Genomic DNA, 27103 nt, shown 5'->3' with positions numbered 1-27103 from the left:
TTTCAACTTTTTATAAAAGTTGAAAACATACAATGTATGTTTTATAAAAAACACTATACAATGTATGTTTTATAAAAAACACAATCAAATTTCTTTTGTTGCTGTGATTTCAGAATGTTCCCAGGAGCACAATCACTCTAACTGACTCTCTCTCACATGCATAAGGATATCTCAGAACTTGTTATAATATATTTTTATTAATAATAAACCATGGGACCATTTTAGGCTTCTTGAAAATCCAATATGTAATTTTACCTTATTAAGCCTTTCATAAGTGCAATTAGCACAATCACTCCTATTAACTCATGCTGCTTTTCTTGCTATCAGTAATCAAAGTAAGCCAAAAACATTTATAGAATACTCTATTATTGTCTTTTTAAAAAAAAAAATAATGTATTTCTACCTTTATAAAAGCTTGAGATGAAAATTTATCTTTATAAATGTGTAATATACGAATATGGCCCTATGAGAAATGTGAGAAGATACAGTTCTAATACTGCCTGATGATAATGGTTATTTTACATATATAATACCTTGTATGATTCCAAACAGTTTACATACTTAATAGACTTACTGCTTTTAAAAACTCTGATATATATGTAATTTTATCTATTTTTCCAAATGAGGCACTGCAAGCACAGAAAGGATGCCCAAAGTCATATAGCTAGTAAGCAGCAGAACCAGGATTCACACAGAGGCAGTCTGTTACTAGAGTCTGTGCTCTCAATGTCTCAATGGCTACCTTACATAGCCTCTTCTTCTTAAGATAGTCTTGATATACCACAGTTGTACATATTTTGGGAGTATGCGTAATATTTCGATACATATATAAAATGTGTACTGAGTAAATCAGGGCAATTGGGATATCCATCACCTCAAATATTTATGCACCACCTCTTCTGATGTGATCTGCATTCATACAATTCACTTCGCCTAACGTGATGTGAATGATCATGTTTCCTTTCTAGTAAAAAGAAAAATGTTATCAGTGATAAAAGCAAAATTTAGCAAGATCTTTAGGGGAAAAAAGAAGGAAGAAAACTAAAATGAGATCAAAGAAGAGAGGAAGAGATAGAATGGCTAGCAAATTTACTTTGAATTATATTTTCATTGGAAAATATATGATTATTTTAAAATATTATAATGTAGAAAATGTACCAACAAAACATTACCATATTTTGTACACCAAATTCTTTAGTGAAGAAATGTATAAAATCATTTACCTTTCTGATGTTGTGATTAAACTATTATTTATATTAACCAAGAAATTAAAGAAAAACATTTTATAGTACTTACTGAAGATAACATTTAATCACAGTGATGGTGAAGGACAAATTAAAGAAGAGGAAAAACAACCCTCAAATCACTACACGTCTTGATTTCATTAGAGGATTATTGTAATACTACTGGCCAACAGGTGCATGATACAAATATGACACATCAGTTTTCAGAATCACATAGAATAACAATTGTAGAAATATTCAGGAGTTATAAAAAATTGAAAACTATCTCTAAAACATCAATAAAGCAAAACAGCTAGATATAGTCTGAACAGGAATAAATAAATCCTAAGCTTCTGTATGAACTATCCCTAGTGTTTCAATTGAGTATTGAATATAATTAAGCTAGTATTTTGTTTTAAACTCTAAACAGCCTCTCAGATACTACACTAGAGAAAAATGTGTTTGCTAATCAGGTCTAATGTCTGATAAGAAGCCTCCATTTAGAGCTTTTTCTTTGTTTGAATAATTAGTATTCAGAGAACATATACAGGTCATTATTTTTCATTCTCCTGGCACCTCTATCCACCTTGTCGTAAGGGCACCTCCAAAGCTACTTCCACCTGCCACTCCAAAATTTCCAAGCACAGACACATTTTTTTCTGAGGCATTACCTCTCACTCATCTCTTATTTGACACCATTTTGATAGTGCTCAATGTAAGTCTAGAGCTGACTGCAGCTATTTCCCACCTCATATAATATCACAGAGGGAAAGGTTTTCTGCCATAAAAAAGTGGAAATGAGGCCTAGATAGAAAAAAAACATTTTTCTTATGTCCCTGTTTTCTAATTACATGATTCATTAAATTCTAGTTTTTCCTAAAGTAGTCTCAGTTTTCTGTCACTTTTGAATAAAGGGGTAGGAAAAGAAAGGAGAAGATGATATTTTAATTCCAATGACAGAATTATTGAAAGGCCCTTGGCCAAAATAATATTTTATTGATCTTTCATCATTGTTTTGTTGTCTTTATAATCGAACATTGAGGAAATATGGTATATCCAAACTAAAAATGGCAGGAATTTAATCATAGCAAGATAAAATGTAGCATTACTTGCTACTCTCCCTTGACTGCACATTCTGAAAAATTTCAGGTTTCCACCAAATTCTGGGAAACCTCCAATGGAATCTCTGATGAGATACCACTACCACTCCAAACACTAGAGAATGCAGCTGAACTCAGTGTCGGCTTGTGCATCATGATATTTCGTTGCCTCATAATCCATAGAGCACATGTTTTAGATGCCATTAAAGCTGTAGTGTCTTCAAATAAAGTATCCAGGCTTCATCAGGGTATACGTCAAGCATAATCTGAAGAATGTGTTAAAATTATATATTCCTCATATTTTACCCAGACTTTCTGAGACATAAAATTTTGGGAGGTTAAATAGTTTTGTGATAAAGCTTCTTGTGAGGCTGTAATAGATATTCACTTCTGATTAAGAATATTTGCCACATTTTCTTGCTACATGTTCCTCAGTAACGTGTAAAAAAAAAAAAAAAAAAAAAAAAAAAAAAGGTTAGCTCTACTCTTAAACTATCAAGAATCTGAAAGAAACTACATAACCTGGAGTTTGGCACAATAGTGACACTCAATAAATATGTATTTGTCTTAGTCCATTTTTTGCTGCTATAACAGAATACTACAGACTGGCTAATTTAAAATACACAGAAATTTATTGACCCTTACTTTGGGGGTTCGGAAGTCCAAGATTAAACCTTTGGAACCTGATGAGAGCCTTCTTATTGGGTCTCAACTTAAAGAGAGGCACCGGAAGGGCAAGAGGTGGGAGAGGGGACCAAATTTATCCTTTTATGAGGAAGCTATTCCTTTAGCAAAGTCACGAAATCATTTTTGAGGATGCTGCCTCCATGGTCCAAACACTCCCATTAGGCCTCATGTTCCAACATCTCTGCACTGGGGATCAAGTTTCCAACACATGAACTTCAGGGGACACATTTAAACCATAGTGTTATACCTCTGGCCTCCAAAATGTATGTTCTTCTCACATGCAAAATATATTCACTCTATTCCAATAGCCCCAAAGTCTTGAGTTTTTCCAGCACCAACTCAAAAGTTCAATGTCCAGAATCCCATATAAGCTGGATATAGGTTCAACTCAAGGCATAATTTATCCTGAGGCAAATTCACTTTGGCCATCGAGTCTGTGAAATCAAACAAGTTATTTACCTCCAAAATGCAACAGTGGGACAGGCATAGGATATACCTTTACAGTCCCAAAGGGAAAAACATACAAGGAAAGGAGTAACACCCTGTTTCCAGGGTGGGGTGCAGTGGTATGATCTTGGCTCTCTGCAACCTCTGCCTCCTGGGTTCAAGCAAGGCTCCTGCCTCAGTCTCCCGAGTAGCTGGGACTATAGGCATGTACCACCATGCTCAGGTAATTTTTGTATTTTTAGTACAGACAGGGTTTCACCATGTTGGCCAGGCTGATCACTCCTGACCTCAAGTGATCCACCCACTTCGGCCATACAAAGTTCTGGAATTAAGGCATGAGCCACTGCTCCTGGTCCTGGCTCCTTTCTATAGGTACTCATCTCTAGCAAACAGTGACTTGACCAAACCTTTGATTTGCTCTCCTAAAGATGCTTTTTCACTCTTTACATGGCCATGTTGTAAATTTGCCAAATCTTTTCACTGTGCATCTGTTTTGATCATAAGGTGTGTCTTTAAATCATTTCTCTCTCCTCTCACATCTTTACCCTATGCAATTAAAAGTAGCCATGTAGCTCCTTCAATATTTTGCTCATTAGAGATTTCTTCCACCTGCTATCCTAGTTCTTTTGAGCCCTTACTAGAATTGCCCTTCATGCTTTATTCATGGCAATACAGGCTTTCTCTGGCCCTGCTTTTTCAAACTCCTCTAGACTTTCCTTATTACGTCATTCCAAAGACACCTATTTTCAGGTATTTGTTGTAGCAACATTCCACTCTCTGGTACCATTTTTTATCTTAGTCCCTTTTATGCTACTATGACAGAATATCACACACTAAGTAGTTTAAAAAGAATAAAAATTTATTGGCTAACAATTATGAATACTGGAAAATTCAAGATCAAGTTTCTGGCATCTGGCAAGGGCCTTCTTGCTGTGTTATAACATGGCAGAAGGCATAACATTGGTATGACAAAGGGAGAGGAGGATGCCAAACTTATCCTTTTCTAACCCACTATCATAACACATTCACTTCCATAAGAAGGGTGTTAATCTCTTTGGGGGGGTGGGTGCCCCTACGATCCAAAGACATCTCATTGAGTCCCACCTCCCAACACTGCCACATTGAGGATCTGACCTTTGAGAATACATTCAAACTATAGCAATGTTATATAAATAAATAAATGAATTAGCTATATATTATAAGTCACCACTAAGGTGATTAAACTGCTTTTTTAATTTTTTAGCAACAAGAAAGCAACAAAATCTTGCTACTGTTAAGTGTTTCTATAAAATATAACACTGGCCTTAGAATAATGTAGCATCTTTTCAATCTTTTTTCAATCAAAATAAACTACTAGACTCTAAGCTACTTTTTAGTTTAACATGTATTTACTATTCACCTATTGGGATGATGCATGGTGGAGGAGTTGACAGAATTCAGGATGAACCAAGGGGCATAAAAATGGCTAAAATAAAGACAGTTCCTGCAGAGCTTATAATCATACATTTATCCTCAGTTACTTTTATCCAAAATAGGCAGCTCTGGCCAGGCCTGGATGTGAATCATATGACCTAGGATGGAATGCACAGTGATTATTAACCACATCTCAAGAGAATGAATGTTAAACAACTGCCAAGGGAGAATGTTATGTTCAATTCAATTCAGAGAACTATGCACAAATTATATCTCAGGGAAAGTGTACCTGCAGTAGTCTACTCACAAATCTGAGAAATAACTAATATTTCATTTCCCTTCCAAAATGGAATTTACCATGGTAAAATTTTAATCATGTAATTTGTAAGAAAATGATTCATATCTAAGACCACAACTTCCATCTCATATAATTTATTTTTTCATTCAACAAAGACACAGAATAGTAAGCAACTATTGGGTTTGCTTGTCAAGATACATAATCCATTCTTCCTTCTCATTTTTATTTGGGGAAGTAAACCTTCTCCTCTCTCAATGCCACCAGTGCCAAAAGTTAGGCCAGTACCAACGATTACAACATATTCATTGTTATATATAAACTGCAGCTGCTTGTGATGTTTGTCAGCATACTAAAGAAGTCTATATACAGAAGAAAGCAGAGGCGAGAGACACAGGAGAAAGGGAGAAATGGACAGAGAAAGATACTATTTGAGGCTTTGGTTTGATTTTTATTTGTGCTTAGTATAGATTCCTGCCTTTAAACCTCTTAGTTATGTGAGCAATATTAAATTTCTCACTTGGTTGAAAGAATATTTGAAGTCCTGTTACTTGCAATAAATAGCACAAAGGTTTGGGGACTTGGCTGGATCTCAAAAGTAGTTCAGGATGTGTTTCTGCTTCTTGATTCCTGAAACTCTTTTATATAGTAAGTATTAAATTTGATACCTCTGGGGAAGATAATAATGTGAATTATTTCAATGATGCCACCAAAGTAGGGTATCATCCAAATGAGTACACTTTTAAAAGGAAAAAGCAACCTTAACAAACATTGCTTCAGAACAATAGGCACAAACCAAAACTATCCAAAGGGAAACCAAAATGTATAGTCAATCACTTTGGCACTTACACCTTTTGTTTTACACTCAGCATATGGAGATAAAACTTTTTCTATCACATGATTGTTATTAGGATCCAATGATATGCTGACTATGAACAAAGTTGAAAACCAAAGTGTTCCCTGTTACTTTTATTTTACTGGATCTGATTTTAATAAAAAGCAAGAAATAGAAACAAAAATAGAGAATACATCATGAAAAGTGGCAGAGAGAGACTGTAAACACTGAGAATGATCTTTGATTTTCTTCAAGGCATCAGTAGTCTGTTTTGAAGACAATGAAAGTGCGTTGCAGGGGAGTATTGGCACAGCTCATGAGTCTTTGTAATAATTACATTTTATAAACATTTCCCTCTGGGAAATTGATCATCAGACAGCAGGCATCCTGCATGCTTTATTACCCAAAGTAAACTCTGGACCACCAGTGATTCATATAACATTATGCCTTCTACCAGTGAAAATATCTATAAGGAAATCTTGCATTTTAATAAGTTTTACTTTCTTATCTAAAGATAGACTGGTGTGGATGGGGCAGGAAGAGGTCAGAATTTGGAACTGAGTAACTGTTCTGGCACTAATTACCTTTGTGAAACAACTTTGTAATCCTTGGTTTTTCAAGTGTGGTTTCCTACAATGAAAGGGTCAGAAAACTGCAGTAGAGGCATAAGAATAGATACTCTGTTGTCAAACCAAACGTATTTCAACATTTGGCTCCATCCGTTACCTGGGAGCATCATTTATGGTCTCTAAACCTGTTTCCTCATCTGTGAAATGAGGATAGCAATAAAAACTAACTTCTAAATTTAAGTATTCAATGAGATATTACTTATAATGCATATTATATATACATAATAACTTTGTTTTTAAGCTCTTCAGGCCCTTTCCACCCATCACATCATATTGTTCAATTTTATTGCAAAATGAAAAGTTAGTCTGAAGCTAAAGCAAATGATCATTATGTAGTATTGATATATTCTTCATGTGACTATCAACCTAACAGGTACCAACTCTAGCTTCCTGACCTAAAAGAGGTGACTTATTTCTTGTTTATTACCTTGAAGACGTTTCAATGTGCAGATTCATGACTCAGCATACATATATAGCTTTGGAATAGATCTAGTTAAATATCTAAACTTAAAACTAATATCCAGACAGAAACCACCTGTTCCATATTTTCTCCATCTCTTAATTCCATTCAAATTGAAATTTTTAGTAGAAATGGAATCAGTTGCCAGATTCATCACCTATTTACTACTTCCAAGAAAATTAATTCATTCAGTTTATGCTTATATAATATTGTTTAACAACTTTTAACTGAAGACAGTCCTCAATTTTTTAATGAAGTTGTTGCTTTTATTTTCTAGAAGTAAAGGGATTTTATGTTAAATAAGACTCATCAGCAGTTTCTTAAAACTGTCATTTTAGTATGGTTATATGATTAGTGATTATTTCATCTCCATTCTAAATTTTTAAAATTACATGAAATCCAGTGCAAATATAATGGCTCAAAATTATTAGACATGCATAAAACTAGCATAATGCAGGCTATTTGAATATTTTGTTCCTGTATTCCTCACCTATACAGCTTTGTTGATTCAACATTGATTCAGTAGATATTATGTTACTCAGAGCTGTGTGTGTATGATTTATCCCTAGTATATAGGACTTATTTTAAAGGGAGAAAGAAGAAAAAACAAACCAGTAAGAATTATGAGATTTCTTCCTTATTCTTCTAAGCTTGCTGTACAGAGCACACTCAACAATTTATAATTCTTTTCTTAATTGAAGAATTTTTATGGCACTTAAAATTGTAGGGACAAACACTAAATTATTGATTTAAAAATAAAATAAAAATTTAAAACAACGTGCCCCCCAGTCTAGAAGAAAGGTTATTTAAACGGACTCTACTTAAAATTATTTTTTTAAATTCATATTAAAAACAAGAAATTCTGAAACTTTGCAAAATACTCATACGAAAGAAGACCCTCAAACACTCAGTTTGGTTCCTTTGATGCTTTACAGTCCTTTTAAAATTTATTCTTATAAATATATACATTTGTAATGTTGTATATAAATTATGGAAAACAGTTTTCACCTATATCCATCAGCTTATGAATTATGTGACACCTAATCCAAAACTCATATAGACCTAAGAAAAATAGAAATACTGTGGTCAGACTAGAAAACCAAAAGCATCAAAATAATAAAGAAAAACTATCTGAGAGACACCAGAAGGAGTAGGGCTACTGTCACAACGAACAGATGCTGATAAAAAAGCTTAATCAAAAGCCGACAAAGGCCTCGCAATCACAGTGTAAATACGATCATATGCAGCTATGGCTGTGCAAAGATTTAAAAGTTGAGGGAACTGGCTTTGGAATTATTGAAGGTAGCCCAGCACGAGGAAGAACACCAATTTAGGAATTACGAGACCAGGATTTCATGTCTAAGGTTAGGGCTAAATTGGAGTTTAAGCTAAGCTACTCATTTAATGTAGCTTGGCCCAGAATCCGCACTCATCATACAATGAGTTGCATTTGGCATCAGACAAGCAAGTTGCATCATTCCTGAGCTAAAAGGAGAAGCCTCGGGGGTAGATAAAGGTTGATATGGGAAAGGATCCACTGCTTTTATCAGATTTTAAGGAGTCTATGATTCCTAAATGTTTAAGAATGACTTAATTTTTTTTCATTCCTGATCTTAGAAATATTAATCCTATGTGAAAAGTTCATAACTAAACAATTTTCTATCTTTTAGCCATATTATGCAGTAAACTCATTATAATTAAACTGCATCATAAAGAAAAAGCAAGAATATCTGAAAGTCATTGAAAACCTGTGTGAGTAAAGGCAATATGCCATTTCAGAATCAATTGTTTTGTGCTGTTCTATGAAACAGTCTAGTTCAGTAAAATTTGATGTTTTCATAATTAACTGAAAACAGAAAATGTTCGGTAAATGTTATGATTTTATTATTCACTGCAGCCATTGATCTTATTAGTTTAAAATATGTAAATAATAGGCATCCCATGACACTCCCAACAGATGTTTAGTGGATTTTCAGTTTGCAGTTACATCTCATCAAGAGGCTGACCTAGATTCGCAAATGTCTTAGAGGGTTTAAACAAATCTGTGCTCACCAGAATTGCGGGAGTCTCTGTGGCACTGTCATCATTTAATTCATTCTCATGGGACTCTTTGGACAGTGGGTTTCTTTAGGAGACATTTGACTAATTGGATGAGGCACTAAATTCACTGGTGCTTATCCAAAGCATTACTAAATCCTGCAAAATTATTTCTAAGCAACCACCCACCAGAAAACAAAAATCTGTCATTTTTCTAATTTGTATATAGAATCGATATTGTATCATTTTCAGCTAGAGCTTTCAGATATTACCTGTCACTCTCATAACTTCAAAATGTACTTTTTTCATATTACTTACAGGACTACATAAATTATAGAACCCCTTGCTGCCTGAGGTGACAAGCAAAAGAAAGGATTTTATCACTATTACTATTTCACCCTTTGCTTTTCATATATCCTTGACCACTAAAAAATACTATTCTTTTACAGAATATAGCATGAAATATATATTCCTTAATCTGGATGAAATTTGCTTGTTGTGCAAAGTCATCTATATGAGATGCATTTCATGAGATATCAGAGTGTAATTTTTAGTTACTGTATATTGCCCTATTATTTTTCAACTACACTTCAACAAGTACATTATTGCTTGATTGATATTTTAGCATATCTGTCTTACACACAATAAAGAAACTTACTTTTTCTTTTGAACTTCCTTTCATGTCACCCATCTAATTACACACATTATTCCCTGATCATGATATGTGTTCTGCTCACGTTGAGGGAAATCTTACAAGCACCATAGCCACAGGCTGGAGTTGGAGACACCGCTCCCCTTCCCCTCAGCTTCTCTAGTCAAGAGCAGAGTTGGTTTAGGTACAGTCTTTCCAGGCCTTTATCATTTATCAGTTACTCACATTTCTTACATTATACCAAGATCAATTATGAAACATGTTCTCCAGCCAAAAACCCTGGTGCAGAAATCATCTTCTGACTACGAATTGCTGCATTAGCGCTTTAAGAACTGTAAAGGTGACTTATTTCATTTCAACAGTAAAAGCATTTTTAATACAGGCTGTGTTCTCCCAGAGTATTGAAAAGTACTAGAAGAGAAAAGTCAAGTGAGGGGAAATAAAGCATGAAAATACTGCTTTAGGAAGGATATTATCCCAGTACAGTTTTTACTAAAATGCTTTCCTTCACATGACAATACTCTTTTACTGGAAGCAAAGATGTAGGCTCCTCACTGGTTAAAAGCTGACCTCATTAACATGTCATTCAAGGTCCTATAGGAAGTATCTTGAACAAATTCCCAGGCTTTATTGTCTTTTGAAATTTCATATCATAAATCTTGATATGCACTCTCTTGCTTATGGATGATCAAACATACCTCTTGGTTTAATGGAAGAATGAACACTTACTCTATGCAACTCCTCCAACAAAGCATTTTGTACGTTTCACATATCTTTTATCTCTTTTCTTAAAATCTTGAAAATCCCCATTCTGCTTCGTCTACACGTAAACACAACCACCTTTCAAGATCCAGCACAAATATTACCTCCTTGAAGAAGATATTTTTACCTCATTAGAACTCACTCACTATCATGAGTACAGCACCAGGCCATGAGAGACCCGCTGGCCTGACCCAGACACCTCCCACCAGGCCTCACCTCCAACATTGGGATTACAATTTAACATGGGATTTGTCAGGGACATATGTTCAAACTATGTCAGTGGAAAAGTTCAATATTCATTATGTAAGTTTTCACTTTGCCCTGACTTCCATGTGGTCTTTAATGAGACTTTAAGACAACCCTCTTTTATCCAACAGTTATAGAGATCGTGGATGTTACCAATTCCAGGGCCTTTTGGGGACTGTATAATTAACTCAGGATTCAGCTTTCTTAGGCCTGTGAAGTCAGTCAATCCCTACTTCTGCTTTGCAGTTCCAAGTTGTCACCGATTTGTCCCATCTCCAGCTTTGTCCTTGTCAATATATATCATATAAAAAGCCCTTTTCTCTTCACTTTAGTGAGTTATCAGGACAAAAGTGTTTCTTTAATACCTCACCTTTATCAAGAAATCTTACTGTAAAATTCACGATAAGCCCATAACATTTGCAAGTAAGTCTGAGGACCTAAATCCATGACATTATAGCAGCGTGCCTCAGAAAGGCAGCATGGCTGCAACCATGAATTTCCCACAGCGCTCCAAAAAAAAAAAAAAAAAAAAAAAAAAAAAAAAAAAAATGTGGTAACCTCTAAGATGTAGATGTCAATCTTTAACTGAAACTTTTGAAATATCTATTTATTGAATAGTTTATTAGAAGACTTAATAAATACAGATACTTAGGATTCTTTTTTCTAGCAAGAGTAAGCATATTAGATTGGGAAAAGCTTGATTTACATGAAGCTTGTCAAATCCTGTACCCTACAGTATTACTCTTGAAAATTGAAACACCAGCTCTTAGTTCCAATTTTATTTCTTATAAAATGGAAGAGCATATATTCATAAACCTGAAATACAAAGTGCTACAAAATGTATAAAAGGTTGATAGTGCATTTACATGAGTTTTGAATATTTTTCATTTAGTGCAAACAGAAACTTCTGTGAGGTACATTTGTCACATGTTTTGGTCAATATCATTACTTTGAAGTTACGACTTATCTTCTGAAATACTATGCTGATAGAACTTCTAACCACAAGGAAGCAAATATAAAACCAGATTTTAGCTATGTGGACTTTAAAACTCTAGTCATTTCAGAAAAATAGTAATATCAATGAAAAAATAAAAGTTTCTTGTGCAGCAGTCATGTAAGACACTTTTTTAAACTTTCGTTTTCATTTTCACTTGATTTCTCTGTCTTGGTACACACAGTATAGTTAGCTTATAGATAAAATCTAGGCAAAACTCTAGACAAAAATATGCTGATATTTCAAATTACATTTCTTTTCCTTCTTTACTATGCGTCAACATCACTAGTAACATTCCTAATACAGAAAGTAAATTACTGAATATAATTTTCAACTATGATTTTGTGGTGAGATCTATACAGTATATTAATGAAATACTAAAAATAATTAAGAGGTAGGTATATTATATATTTTCTTGCAATTGCAAAAGTTGGTTTTAATTGCAAAGCTGGAAATCTCAGAGTAAAATACTTGTCATTTGCATTGATGATATCTAATACTAGTGAAGATAAAATGGCAATCCAAAGGTTCTATGTGTTACCATAGGAACTTATAAAGAACATTTTCCATGGGATTCCTTTTTCTTGCATGTCAATCACATACTGCTTTGTAATGTATTAGCTTACCTAAGCTGGAATCACAGTCCCAAAGAATTTCCTTTCCTTTATGTTCTGAGTTGACTAAAAATACAATTGTTGAGATTTAGAAAGATGAAGCAGATTTACTCTCAGAATGTCATCATGATCAGTGACAGTAATTGTCAGATGCAGACCATGATGAGTTTCATCTTGTTCTCACTGTCCCATGGTCTACATCTCTCTTTTCTTTTTTTTCCCAACTATCAGCCTTGATAGGAAAAGTGACCCCAGGCCCACCAATGAATGGAGAGGCAACAGTCTTCCATGGACTTCACCACTTCTCCTTTATGTTTCCACTCTGGGAATTCAACGTTCCTGGCTTTGGGAACAAAAGTTAGTTGACTTTCGTCTGATCTTCAAATTCTATCTTCTGACACTGACACTTGCTTTTCCCACAGGTATGGGCTTTATTCTTTCAATAACTTTCCTTTTCCATTACCCTTATGTCCTAGTTGGTTCCGGCTGCTATAAAAATATCTTAGGCTTGGCAATTTATAAACAGTAGAAATTTATTCCTCATGATTCTGGAGCCTGGGAAGCCAAAGATCGAGGTGCCAACAGATTCGGTGTCGGATGAGAGTTCTTGGTTCACTGATGATGCCTTCTTGCTGTGCCCTCACATGGTAAAAGGATCAAGCAACCTCCCGTGGGCCTCCTTCATAAGGACACTAGTCTCATTCACGAGGGCTCTGCCCTCAGGACCTATTCACTTCCTCAAAGCCCTCCCTTTAATATTACTGCACACAGATTAGGTTTCAACATATAAATTTTGTGTGGTCACAAACCTTCAGACCATAGTAGCTCAGAATAATTAAATTTCCCAATGGAACCCTAACAAATACAGATTTTTTTTTAAAGGTACAAACTGTGTTTTACTCTAGCTGGGAAATAAATGTAATACATATTAACAAGTTACACCATCTGTAAATATTACAGAAAAAAATGTTTTGGTAGTTTGTAATTTATAATAGGTGTAAGGCTCTTTAAAATTTTGAAATAGCACACATGCTGACCCTATATTTTTCTAATTGTCAATTTGAACATTTTATGTTGATTTGTCCTTTATTTGCTTCTTGCAGTTTTGCTACTAAATGGTCATCTTTGTTATTACTTTTAAATTTGTTATGCTATGGCTAGTGTACACAGCCAGACATAAGCATTCCCTTAAAAATTGATCCATATATTTAGTTCATATTACTAAGACAATTTTAGATGAATAAAAAATATGCCACCTTGTTGAAATTTTAGAAGTCAAAAATATATTACATGCACACAAGACATTATGTTTCTAAAAGATCTTCTAAAACCTTTGCTAGTTAGCATGCCATACTAGCATTCATCAACTGTTTCCTTGACATTATCCCTAATTAATATGACAATTATGTGGTTTGCCTGCATTTTTTTCCTTCTCTTGCACCTAATTTCTTTCAGGTTCTGATGTAACTACTTTTTTTGAACTCTTGACCTCCACCACCTTTGTTTTTGGTAACGCTTGAAGGACTATTCCTGCTTTATGCTACACCATTTTATTGAGTTTTTTTTATAGTTTCTACGTGTCTAAAGTAATTATGTCTCCCACGATTCATAAAAATTTGCATTTAAATGCAGTTCCATAAGAGAAGAGCATTTTCCAAAAAATTTCGTTTTCTTCAGCGACAAAATTAAAGAACTATATTAACCACATAAGTTAAAGCATTTAAATTTAATTTCATATTTTATAAAATGATTTTGATACACGAATAAAAAGTCATTACTTTTAATATATGATATATCAAACTAAGCCAGATCAGTGCTTTATAACTTTTATTTACTGTGGAGGGGTAGAGGGAAATGGCCCACCAAAAGAAGTTATATCTCACTGAAGACAGACCATCTTAAGTTTTTATTTATAGAGAAAAGTAAATCTTTTGGCTATAATTGAAAAGTTATCAATTTTTATACTAATTTTACTTTTATCCCTTTTCAGTGGGCAGGCCTAGTAAATATATGCATATGTACTTACATCTGCAGACAATAGGTGAATTCTAGACGCACCACTTCCAACCCCTACCTCTTCGCATTCATGCCTTTGTGTAACTAGCTCCTCTTGAATGTAGATAGACTTGTGACTTACTTCTAATTGACACAATATGGTAAAGGTGATGGGAAGTCAGTTACTCCAGTGATTATGTGATGTTATATAAGCCTCCATCTTGCTAGCAGATGTTCCCTTCTACCTGCCTTGAAGAAGCAAGCTGTCATGTTTTGAACTGCCAATGAGAAGTACACATGACAGGAAACTCCAGGAGGGCTCTAGGAGCTTAAAAACAACTACTGTCAAGAGCCAGTAGAAAACTAAAGCTCTCAGTTCTACAATGACAAAGAAGTAAATTCTGACAACCATCTAATGAAATAAGAAGCAGATTATTCTCTACTCAAGCCACCAGATGAGAATGCTTCCAGCCAATCAGGTAAGATCATGAAGCAAAGACCCAGCCTAGTCATCGCTGGACTGCTGACTCACAGAAACTTGAGATAAAGTGTATTGTTTTAAACCTTTAGGTTTATCATAAGCTGTCATACAGCAATAGAGAACGAATATACTTCCATATACACACTTCTATATCCATCCGTGAGTTCTTACTCATATCTTGTATTCCAGTCCTACAAGACAGATGATTCTAGCCTTCTTCCTTTCCTTATTTGTGATTTTTTATTTGTATTTCTTTTTGCCTACAGTGAGAAATGCAAGTTTCATTAACCACAGTATATTTACTTACAAATTTATATACACATTGAGAAGTTTCAGAATGTCCATTTTATAAACCACATAAAATGTAAATGTATTACTAATTATGGTTTAATATTTACATATAGTTATTTTTATCTTTAGCCTTAAAACATCAAATATTTTCTTATAAGGTTTACTAAGTTCATTTCTTCCTTACCTTGTTCACTGTGGTTATGTTAGTTTACTTGTAACACTGTTAGGATCAGTTTTTATATTTTGCATTCTATTTACCTTACATTCTGGTTGATATAAATTACTTATGTATACTTTGAATATGTGAAACATTATATAGTTCTAAGTGTTAAAGCTAGACAAAGAGGTTTACATCACTCCCTCATTATTCCTACTATGTCATTCCCATGTCCCCGTTTTTGTACCCCATTCCCAAGTAATTTCTACTAGTAATTCATCTCATTAGTTTCTGGATTATTCCTGTATTTCTCTTGCACAAATGAGTAGTCACAAGGGTATTTTCATGTATTTATTTGTTTCCAGCCTAACACTGACCATTTTGCACTTTCCTTTTAATTTAAGCTTAATATACCATGAAGTTTATTCCACCTCAGTTCAGACATAGTTTCATTATTACTTATTTTTTGAGAGAGAGTCTCACTCTGTTACCCAGGCTGGAGTGCAGTGGCACGATCTTGGCTCACTATAACCTCCACCTGCAGGGGGTTCAAGTGATTCTCCTGCCTCAGCCTCCCCAAGTAACTGGGACTACAGGTGCCCACCAACACACCTGGCTACTTTCTGTATTTTTAGTAAAGACAGGGCTTTGCCATGTTGGCCAGGCTGGTCTTTAACTCCTAACCTCAGGTAATCTACCACCTAGACTTCCCACAGTGATGAGATTACAGGTATGAGCCACTGCATCTGCTCTATCATTCTTTTTTATAGCTGTAAACTAACCCACTGAGTAGATCTAGCATAGTTTAGTCACCTATTTTATGTATGAGTGCCTAGGTGGTTTTCATCGTTGTGGATTAAACAATACTGCAATAAATATCTATGTGCATAAGTATCCTTGTATTGTTAAAAATGTGTTCTCAGGGGGGTACTTTCCTAGAAGTAAGATTACTAAGCTAAAAGGTTATATACATACATAGATATTTTTAGGTATTATCAAATTCCTCTCCAGACGTATGGTGCCTGTTTTCTCTCAGATAATTTGGAAAATACCTACTTCCCTACAGCCTCACCAGTAGAATATTCTTGCAGTCTGATTAGGAGAGAAATTGTGTATATGTATGATTTTAATCTGTATTTCTCTAATTATGAATAAATTAGAATTTTAAAAGATTAGGGGTATTTTCATAAACTTGTTGAGAATTATCTTATGTGTTTTTCCTATTCAGTTTTTGTTCCTTTGTACTTCATCCTTCAAATTATAAGATATATGTGTAAATGCAGATACATACACACTAATGTTAGCCCATAATCTTAACTATATGTTGCAAACATTTTCTTTCACTTTGACAGGTATTTTTTTGCTTTGTAGCTTAATTTTTTGTTATGCAAAATTTGCGTCTCTATATGTGGTCAAATTTATCAATTGTATGTTTGTCATTTGGGGGTTACAATACATAAGGCTTTACAGAACACTGAGATTACAAATCAGTTCACTTCTTTTCCTCCTAGAGCTTGATGATTTTGTGTATTTGATTTAGTTAACTAACATTAGGAATTTATTTTTGTGTTTTGAGGAGAGAAGCTCAGTTTATCTTTTTCTGAAAGGTTCAGTTGCTCAAGCACCATCTTACACAGTTTATTCTTGCCACCATATCTTGAGATACCGTGTTTATCATATAGAATCATGTGTCACTTAACAACAAATACATTCTGAAAAAATGTGTCATCATTGGGCAATTGCATGATTATGCAAACATCACAGAGGATACACACACAAATCTAGATGGTATAGCCTACTACACATATACATCTAGACTATATGTATAGCCTATTGCTCCTAAGCTACAAACCTATACAGTGTGTTATTGTACTAAATACTGTAGGCAACTGTAATACAACAGTATTTTTATATCTAAACATAGGTAAACATTGAAAGAGTACAGAGAAAATGCATTATATATGAGATTAGAATAGTACATCTGTATAAGGCATTTACCATGAATGGAACTTGCAGGATTGGAAGTTGCTCTGAGCGAGTCAGTGAATGAGTGGTGAGTGAATGTGAAGGCCTAGGACCGTATTGTGCAGTACTGTAGACTTCATAAACACTGTACACTTAGGCTACACTAGATTTTAAAAATTTCTTTCATCAATAGCAAATTAAAAATTGCTATCTGTAGCTTTTTTTGTATTATAAACTTTAATTGTTAACTTCTTGACTATTTTGTAATAGCATAGCTTAAAACAGACATACAAGTGTACATAAATATTTTGTATCTTTATTCTATGAGCATTTTTATATTTTTAAAATTTTTTATGTTTCAAACTTTTTTTTTGTTAGAAATTAAGCCTCAAACACACACATTAGCCTACATATACACAGGTCAAGATCAACGTCACTGTCTTCCACCTTCACATCCTGTCCCACTGTGAAGGGCCAATAACATACATGGAGCTGTCATCTTATAATAACAAAGCCTTCTTCTGGAAAGACTTGCTCAAGGCTGTTTTATAGTTCACTTATTTTTTTTAATAAGTAGAATGCGTACAGTCTAAGATAACCGTAAGAAATAGTACTGTATAGTAAATACACGAACTAGTAACATAGTTGTTTAATATCATCAAGTACTATATATTAGATACATAATTCAATGTGTTGTACTTTTATAGGAGTGGCAGCACAAAAGGTTTGTTGGCACCTGCATAACTACAAACACTTGAGTAATGTATTACAATGCAACCATTTGCTATAACATCACTAGGCAAGAGGAATTTCTCTCAACTCTATTATAAACTTATGGGACAACCATCATATATACAGTTCATCATTGATCAAAATGTTTTTATGTGGTGCATGACTGTATTCAATTCCCACATGTATAGAGGCTCTAAGTGATGACTTTCTGTTTCATTCCACTGTTCTGTCTGTTCATGGACCAGTACAACAATGTTTTAATTGCAGAGATTTTATGATATACTTTAATGTCTGGCATGGCTACTCTTTCTATGTAGTTTGGATTTTTCTGTTTTCTAGACTATCTGTGTATGTCTGATTTTCTATATAAATCTTTAAATTAATTTCTCTAACTTTATAAAAATGCATGTATGTATTAATTGGGATTACATTACATTCATAAACAAACTTAAAAAAACCTTTATGTTTGCAATGTTGATGTTTCCTATCTAAGAACAGAGAATATCTTTCTATTTGTTATCAAAAGTGTTTAAAGTTGTTTCCGTCTTTAAATTTTGAAAAGTTCTTATTAACTCCAAAATAGGTAATCTTGTTTTTTGCTATTGCCAATTGTTATTATATATGTAAATGAGGGCTGATAATTTTGTTGTTTCATTACCTGATCACTTACTTTATTCTTTTATTGTTAAATCTAGTTTTATCATTTTATTATTGCTTTTCTAGAGTTTTCCAAGCATATTATCACATTACTGGTAAATACAGATGGTGTTAACTCTTTAGCTATTATGCTTCTAATTTATCTTACCTAATTATACTGGTTCATACCTCTATTAAAATTTTAAATAATAACAGTGTGAACATTTTTGCCTTGTTCCTGACATTAGGGGAAATGTCTCAAGCCTCTAGTGTATTTCCCCAGTAATTAAGATTAAGGTATATGAGTGTGCATGTGTGTGTATGAATGTGAATACACACACATATAAATTTTATATTGTGTGTGTGTGTGTATATCTTAGTCTTAAAGCAAGTATTTTAATTATTATAATATGTATCATCTCTTAATTCCTATTTAATAATAGGAATAAATTATAATAATAATAAATAGTTGAATGTTTTTGTGAGAAGTAGGTATTGAATTCAGCACTTACAGAGGTAATTGTATTAAAGCTTACTTTAATTCTATTAATATTATATATGATATTCATTGAGATCCTAATATCAAGCCAACCTTGAATTCTAATAAATACTACTTGGTCAGGATATAGTCTATTCTTGATATGCTATTGAATTCTGTCTCCTAATATTTTATTTAATATCTTAAATTGATGTACATGAATGGTAATGGTTATAGATTTTTGTACTGTTTTATCAGATTTAAATGTAATGTTATACTTATTATGAGAATGGGAAGTATTATTTTTATATTCTATAGAATAATTTCTTGGTCATTGAAATGAGTTAATCTTTTAAAAATTGGTAGAATTTCCATGTGAAATCATTATAGTCCTGGTAGTTTTTTTTATTATTATTGATAGAATAATTCCCTAATTTTCCCTTTTAATATTTAAAAAATGTCATCTTTGGATGGTTGTTTCCCTTCCTCAGAGCTTTGAGCACAAGTTAACTAGGGATAGGGCAGACCTAAGGAGAAATCTGTGTTGTTTCACTATTACACTGAAAAATTACTTTTAGATATAATTATACCTAATGTATTTTGCCATCTCTACAGAAAAGTTTATCCTTTATTTAAATACAGCATAGCCTTCTTCATACATGCCTAGACCATGAATTTACCTACTTGTCAGAGTTTAGGTTACTAAGTCTCTCAAAGTGTCTGTTCTTAGCTTTATTCTCAGAGGTTGTCATATATAGTCAGTGACTGCCTTTCTCCTGTAGAAGTCTGAGCATAAATAACTGAAAAATGATGTAGTATAAAACATCTAGATCTCAACTTAAACAAAATAAAAATATTCAAAATATATATTTATAGTTTTATCAACCAGCAGTACGTTATGTTATCCATTTTTTAAATCTCAAAAACATATCTCTTAAGTACAAATTGAAAATAAAGCACCTTATAGATTTGGGCTCCATCTGAGGCATAGAAAGAATATGTTATATTTTTCAAAAGCTGTGTTTTCTTCCTACCTGAAAGTATTTCTGTGAGTGTATAAATCATTTAGGATATTATTTTACTCCACTGGGTTGGTGGGAAAGAAACTAAGATGATTTGTTTATACCTCTTCATTTGCAAGTTGATATTGTCAAGCAAATACTAAGTTATCTGAGGAAAACAAAATGCAATAATAATGGATAAAGTCAATTGGATTATTTACATGGTCCAATAGTAAGAGAATGTATGAGAATATTTTTAAAATGTACTAATGCTCCTGTAACCTCGAACTCCTATGCTCAACCCTCCCACCTCAACCTCTCAAGTAGCCAGGACTACAGGCACAAGCCACCATGCCCAGCTAACACCTTCTCTACCATCCTAGGACTCTTGAGAAACCCCTTCTAGTTCCTCAGAAACTTGTTATGTAGTAGGTGAGGATTTCCCACTCTTAAGCCAGTTACTTCTTTTGATAAAGACAAAATCTCAACCAAATTCTTGTAATCATTTGAAATCCTAAGTTAATAACATATATTAAAACTAAAAATAATAGGAAAGAAATGTTAATTTGCTTTCCATACATACCTTTCTGCTATGAGGCCCTGAAGCAGTGTGCCTCAATCCTGAGCTGCTGTTGTCTTACTTTATTCATACAATCAGGGAGATAAAAAATTGTTTTGGAATGGGAAGAGTTATAAAATTGAAATAGAGGAGGTAGGTGCAAGGTAGGCTCATAATTTCAAACCAGAGGAGTAACTAGAATAGTGTATTTACGTATCCATAGATGAAGTTATGCTGGGCTGGACATGGTGGCTCATGCTTGTAATCCCAGCGCTTTGAGAGGCCAAGGCGGGTGGATCACTTGAGGTCAGGAGACAATTCTGGCCAACATGGAGAAACCCAATGTCTACTAAAAATACAAAAATATCTTGGCATGGTGGCATGCATCTGTAGTCCCAGCTACTCTGGAGGCTAAGGCAGGACAATCACTTGAACCCAGGAGGTGGAGGTTGCAGTGAGCTGAGATTGCACCACTGCACTCTAGCCTGGGCCATAGAGTGAGACTTCATCTCAAAAAAAAAAAAAACCAAAAAACAAAAAACAAGGAGGAGGGAAAGGGGAAGCAAAAGGGGAGGGGGAAGGGGAAGAGAGAGAAGAAATACTGAAAAGCAAACAGACTTCCCACCCTCACACCATGATTAGACCAAGATTAGTGAGAGGGCATTGTGATGCCTTTTGTTAAAAAGCATAAGTCATTAGCATTCCTAATTCTTCAGGAACTTTTATTAGAGCACATTAAAAAAATGAAACCTGCTACCCAAAGCGCACAAATCTCTATCCAAACCCCAAGAACTTAAAAAGAAGTTAGTTCGTCCTAATCTACTCACCTGCCTGAATTCTATTTTTTTCTAAGATTCTGCCCTCTGAGAAAGCTGTTTTTAGAATTCAAACATTAATAAAGTGGAGAAAAGTAGATATGGAAAAGTAGATACAGAGTAGAAGTGATTATGCAAAAACAAACACTAAAGGATAAATTGAACAAGGTATAAGGTATTCATTTTACAAACTGTTCCATTGTGTCATGGAAAGTGAATCAGTTCCTCAATGAAGTGAGAGTGAGTTTTTTAGCATTTGGCAAGATTGTTTTAAATTCTGACTGTGCTATTTAGTAGCTATTGGCAAACTAACCTGTTTGAGCATGAGTGTTCTCATTTTAAGTTCAAGTTAATGCTTATGTTGTAGTTTTGCTGCAATGTTTAAGTGAAGTAATGAATTTTGAAGCCAAGACAATGGCTTTACTCTTAAAATTATTATTAACATTCACATGTATAGCTTATACATAGTTTCTATATTCTGTGACTTGAGAGAATTAGAGACAATTTCAAACAAACATGGGCAATCTCGAGGTGATACACCACAGAGTACAGAGAGAAACAAATACCCCTATACTTATAATACCATTACTCAAATGCAGACACTAAAGGATCCAGATGCAGTTTTGATGCTTCATAGCATGTAAATAAAGAGAAGCAATTTCATGAGCAAGAAAATGAGCCTATGTCTTAAGGGCAAGCTATAGAGTTGCGAAGGATTCACCCTCCAAAAAAGCAAAGTTATCACTATATTGGCCACGTCCTGCAACCCACCTGCTCACCTTGGCTAGTTACATAGGCTGCTCTGACTATAAATAGGACAATGATGCTATTACAAAGGATTCATTTGAATCATTGATGTGAGAGGTGTTGAATCAAACAGCTTTCCTCAAGAGTACATGAGAAAATTAAATAAGGAGGATTTTGGCCTTGCTGTTTTACTAGCATGCTTTTCTTTATGCATATATAAATTATCATATATTTAGAAAATCATCAAATATCATCCACTCTTGCTACCTTCTCTAATTATAGTTCATGGCTTATGTGTTACATGATGCCAATTGAGATACTCTTCTGGTTTTTCCTTCACACTCTCCTAATTAGAACACCTATACTTATAGGACAGTTCTTTTCAGAGCCAGGGCTCATGGCTCATTCATAGGACTTATAGTAAAGCATTGTAAAGCAGCCTATTCTCATGTTCAAGCTTTAAATTTGGTACAGATCATTATTTCCTTTTGTCCTCATTATTACCCAGCTTGACCTTCAGTGTTATCTAACATGGTTCTTTATAAATATAAGCATATATTTGAATCGCCTACAGATTCTAATTCATAATGTCTAGTTTGGGTCTAAGACTGTTCATTTCTAACAAGTTTCCACATAATTTCCAGATAATACTGCTGGTCCAAGGATCACATTTTGAAAACTAAGCCCCTTCCCTTTGACTCTTTGTACTCTTAGCTGGCTCATGTAAGCTTTTGCTCCCCTTGGACAGCCACCATTAGACAGCCCCTTATTTTAGGCTTAATGAGAAGAGAGGAGAAGCCAACTCTTGCTCCTTTGTTTCTTTCACCCTTGCAAATTTTACATGGGTTAGTTTAATATTGTCTCAAGTCTAGCTAATTTACCTCCAACACCAGTAATAGCATGATCTTATTCAAATAAATGAAATTAAATTGAATCAATGAGTTATTAGTTTTCAAATCTAAGAAAATCTAACATTTTCACTTTAATATCTGGTAATATAAGTGGATAATATGTACAAATTGACAATTTGCAGATATTTCATTAGTGGAATCACATACTTATTTTCAGAATACAGTATGAATGAACACAGCTCCTCAAAGTAAAAGGAATATTTTGCTTAATGACTAAATATTAGTCTTTATGATTTAGAAAAATAAATTAAGAAATCCCTCATTACCTTTTACATTTCCAGATAATTCTGATATAGTTGGGGTTTCATGATATAAATTAAGTTCAAATTCAATTTGAAAATCAAAGACAAACTATAAAAAGGAACAAACTGATAAGACCTACTATAATTCTAGAGTTCTAGGTATCTAAAAATGTTGTGAGCCCACAGTTTAGTTGTAAAAAATTAAATTGCTCAATATTTTAATGACTTCAGGCCCACAATTTAAATACACAAAAAATTCTATTGACATATTCTTAGCAATTATATGGGTATGCATTGTATTAAAATATTCTTGTAGGCAAAATAAACCATAAATTGTGACTCTATATATAAAAGTCAAAAATCAGTACACAAGTGAGTAAAGTTTTTTAAAAGAAATGGAATAATACATATGTGAATTATTGTTCTATACTATACACATTATAAATATTCTAGCTCTTTCTAAAAGTTAATACCAGCAAATAAATTTTACAGAGTATTTATTTATTTACTTAATTTTGTTATCAGATGAAAAGTAAGCATAATTTGAAAAAAATATATGATAAGGGCACAAACTAATATTGGAAGATCAAGTGACACAATTAATTCCTATTTTTTACTTACCTGCAGCAATCCTCAATATATGTCTCTCTAAATGAGCACCTTAAAACTCTGTCAGTCAAGAAAAATCAAATTGATTAGACATGATGAATTAAAGCAGAATGCTAGATTGATTGTGTCTTATAGTATCAAATAAAGAATACCAAAATGAGGAAAATACAGAGGAATAGAGGGTCTTAGAGATTAATGGAGGTAGAACTAAGGCATGTCTTGTAAGGTAGGAACCTGATTGTGAGTGGGCAGGATAAATAACAAAATAACTTTTTATTAATAGGGATAGTGAGATAAGAGTCTTGAAAAAAGAGCATCAGTGAACAAGATGTTAAGAATATTTTTAAGAATATAAATCCCTGGAATGCAAGGCTGGTTCAACATACGCAAATCAATAAACATAATCTAACACAAACAGAACCAATGACAAAAACCACATGATTATCTCAATAGATGGAGAAAAGGCCTTTGATAAAATTCAACACTGATTCATTCTGTAATCTCTCAATAAACTAGGAATTGATGTGGATCATATCTCAAAACAATAAGAACTATTTACAACAAACCCATCCCAATATATGGAATGGGCAAAAGCTGGAAGCATTCCCTTTGAAAATCAGAACAAGACAAGGATGCCCTCTCTCACCACTTCTATTCAACATAGTATGGGAAGTTCTGGTCAGAGCAATCATGCAAGGAAAAGAAATAAAGAGTAATCAAATAGGAAGAGGGGAAGTCAGATTCTCTGTTTGCAGATGACATGATTGTATATTTATAAAACCCCATCATCTCAGCTCCTAAACTCCTTAAGCTGATAAAAAATTTCAGCAAAGTCTCAGAATTCAAAATCAATGTACAAAAATCACAAGCATTCCTCTACATCAATAATAGACAAGCGGAGTGACAAATCAAGAGTGAACTCCCCTTCACAATTGCTACAAAGAGAATAAAATACTTAGGAATACAACTTATAAAATGATGTGAAGGATCTCTTCAAGGAGCACTACAAACCACTGCTCAAGGAAATAAAAGGACACAAACAGATGAAAAAACATTCCATGGTCATGCATAGGAAGAATCAGTATCATGAAAATGGCCATACTGCCCAGAGTAATTTATAGATTCAATGCTATTCCCATCAAGCTACCATTGACTTTCTTCACAGAACTAGTAAAAAAAAAAACTACTTTTAATTTCATATGGAACCAAAAAAGAGCCCATATAGCCAAGACATTCCTAAGCAAAATAACAAAGCTGGAGGCATCATGCTACCTGACTTCAAACTATACTACAAGTCTACAGTAACCAAAACAGGATGGTACTGTTACCAAAACAGATATATAGACCAATGGAACAGAACAGAGCCCTCAGAAATAACACCACATATCTACAACCATCCAATCCTCAACAAACCTGACAAAAACAAGCAATGGGGAAAGGCTTCCCTATTTAATAAATGGTGTTGGGAAAACTGTCTAGCTATATGCAGAAAACTGAAACTAGACCCCTTCCTTGCACTTTATACAAAAATTAACTAAAGTTGGATTAAAGAATCAAAGGTAAAACCCAAAACCATAAAAGCCCTAGAAAAAAACCTAGGCGATACCATTAAGGACATAGGCATGGGCAAAGCCTTCATGACTGAAACACCAAAAGCAATTGCAACAAAAGCCAAAATTGACAAATGGGATCGATTAAACTAAAGAGCTTCTGCTCAGCAAAAGAAACTATCATCAGAGTGAACAGGCAACCTACAGAATGGGAGAAAAATTTTGCAATCTATGCATCTGACAAACATCTAATGTCCAGAATCTACAAGGAAATTGAACAAATTTACAAGAAAAAAACAACACCGTCAAAAGTGGGTGAAGGATATGAACAGACACTTCTCAAAAGAAGACATTTATGTAGCCAACAAACATGAAAAAAAGCTCAGCATTACTGGTCATTAGAGAAATGCAAATCAAAACCACAATGAGATACCATCTTACTCCAGTTAGAATGGCAATAATTCAAAAGTCTGGAAACAGCAGATTCTGGCGAGGATGTGGAGAAATAGGAGTNCAGAATGGGAGAAAAATTTTGCAATCTATGCATCTGACAAACATCTAATGTCCAGAATCTACAAGGAAATTGAACAAATTTACAAGAAAAAAACAACACCGTCAAAAAGTGGGTGAAGGATATGAACAGACACTTCTCAAAAGAAGACATTTATGTAGCCAACAAACATGAAAAAAAGCTCAGCATTACTGGTCATTAGAGAAATGCAAATCAAAACCACAATGAGATACCATCTTACTCCAGTTAGAATGGCAATAATTCAAAAGTCTGGAAACAGCAGATTCTGGCGAGGATGTGGAGAAATAGGAGTGCTTTTACACTGCTGGTGGGAGTGTAAATTAGTTCAATTATTGTGGAAGACAGTGTGGTGATTCCTCAAGGATCTAGAACCAGAAATACCATTTGACCCAGCAATCCCATTACTGGGTATATATCCAAAGGATTATAAATCATTCTACTATAAAGACACATGCACATGTATGTTTACTGCAACACTATTTACAATAGCAAAGACTTAGAACAACCCAAATACTCATCAATGATAGACTGGATAATGAAAATGTGGTACATATACAAGATGGAATACTATGCAGTCATAAAAAAGAATGAGTTCATGTCCTTTGCAGGGACATGTATGAAGCTGGAAACCAACCTCCTTAGCAAACTAAAACAGGAACAGAAAACCAAATACTGCATGTTCTCACTCATAAGTGGGAGTTGAACAATGAGAACACATGGACACAGGGAGGGGAACATTACAAAATGGGGTCTGTTGTGGGGTGGGAGGAAAGGGGATGGAGAGCATTAGGACAAATATCTAATGTGTGTGGGGCTTAAAACCTAGATGACTGGTTGATAGATGCAGCAAACCATGGCACATGTATACTATGTTACAAATCTGCACATTCAGCACATGTATCCCAGAACTTAAAGTAAATTAAAAAATATAAATCATTCTATCAAAAAGACACATTCATTTTTCATATGTTCATCGCAGTACTATTCACAATAGCAAAGACACAGAAT

The sequence above is a fragment of the Rhinopithecus bieti genome, unplaced genomic scaffold (assembly GCF_001698545.2).
Source record: "Rhinopithecus bieti isolate Rb0 unplaced genomic scaffold, ASM169854v2 scaffold_61957, whole genome shotgun sequence".
NCBI lineage: Eukaryota > Metazoa > Chordata > Mammalia > Primates > Cercopithecidae > Rhinopithecus > Rhinopithecus bieti.
Note: the sequence above shows the minus strand (reverse complement) of the source record.